This window comes from Myotis brandtii, unplaced genomic scaffold, assembly GCF_000412655.1.
Source record: "Myotis brandtii unplaced genomic scaffold, ASM41265v1 scaffold326, whole genome shotgun sequence".
Taxonomy (NCBI): domain Eukaryota; kingdom Metazoa; phylum Chordata; class Mammalia; order Chiroptera; family Vespertilionidae; genus Myotis; species Myotis brandtii.
The window spans coordinates 2,387,893-2,389,199 of NW_005362534.1; positions in this window are offsets into that span (position 1 = coordinate 2,387,893).

Consider the following 1,307-nt stretch of genomic DNA (forward strand, 5'->3'; position numbering starts at 1 on the left):
CAAGTACCATTTTCCCCATCTTATGGGTGGAAAAACTAAAGCAGAGAGAAGTTAAGTAATTGGCTTTGTCACACAGTTATAAGTGTCAGAATCAGGGCTGACCACAAAATGTGCAAGCCAGAGTCCATGCATGTCATCGCTGAATCATCCTGTTTTTTCAGTGTTAGAGTAGCCTTGCCAGGTTTTAATTTTTAAATCTAAGAGACTGTTCCCAATATATAGGGTAGGGTTCCTAGGCCTGGCCGGCAATCAGGACCGATCTGTGGGGTGTCCAGTGGGCAGGGCAATCTGGGAGCCCCCGCTGGCACCCACCTTGGCTGGTGGCCTGGCACTGCCCACTGGCCAGTCCCACCCCCTGATCACCACTTCCTGTTGCTTCCCTCTCAGGGGGAAGATGCTGAGCACAGGAGCTGCCCCATGGTGGTCAGTGAGCTCCCACAGGGGGAGCGCCACTCAGTCAGAAGCCAGGCTCACGGCTGGCAAGGGCTGCAGGTAAGAAGAGATGGGTCCTGTACTGTGAGAGCTCCTGGCAGGCGGACATCCCCCAAGGGGTCCCAGACTGTGAGAGGGCTGAGGGAGTCCCCTCCCCCACCACAGTGCATGAATTTTGTGCACTGGGTCTCTAGTGATAGATAAAACAGTGTCAACCCAAGTTGCTCATACTTGAAGCTTATGCTGGCCTGCCTCAGCCTCAACCCCGATATGTAAGCAAAATGATGTCTCTTTTGATAAAAATTGCCTTATTTCTTAATCCTCAACTTAACATGCCCCATGACTCGAACATCTGGCCACAGATGATTAGACCACTCATAGACACATGGCCCAGGCTGTGCCAACCAAATTATTTTCTGAACATAGGAATTAAGACTGAATGTTGACTTCATTTACGAATGGTGGGCACTTGAACAGAAAGGACATGTGAAATCAGAACTAAAGCAAGTATTCTGATAATTAAGCCTCTAGAACAGTGGTTCTCAACCTTCCTAATGCCGCGACCCTTTAATACAGTTCCTCATGTTGTGGTGACCCCCAATTTCATTGTTACAAATTGAACATAATTAAAGCATAGTGATTAATCACAATAACAATATGTAATTATATACTCCCTCTGTTCCATAATAATAGTAGCAAGTGAATATTTAAACGGGAATTGGCGAATGCAGCTGTAAGTTATGTTGTAGCACAAAATTGTGAAGCCTTCAATCAAAATTAATGTTTCATGACATCTGTCATTTGTTTTGACACATCTTTCAATTTTTAGGTTAATCTAATTATTACGAATTATAACTATTTTTCTAATTTCATCC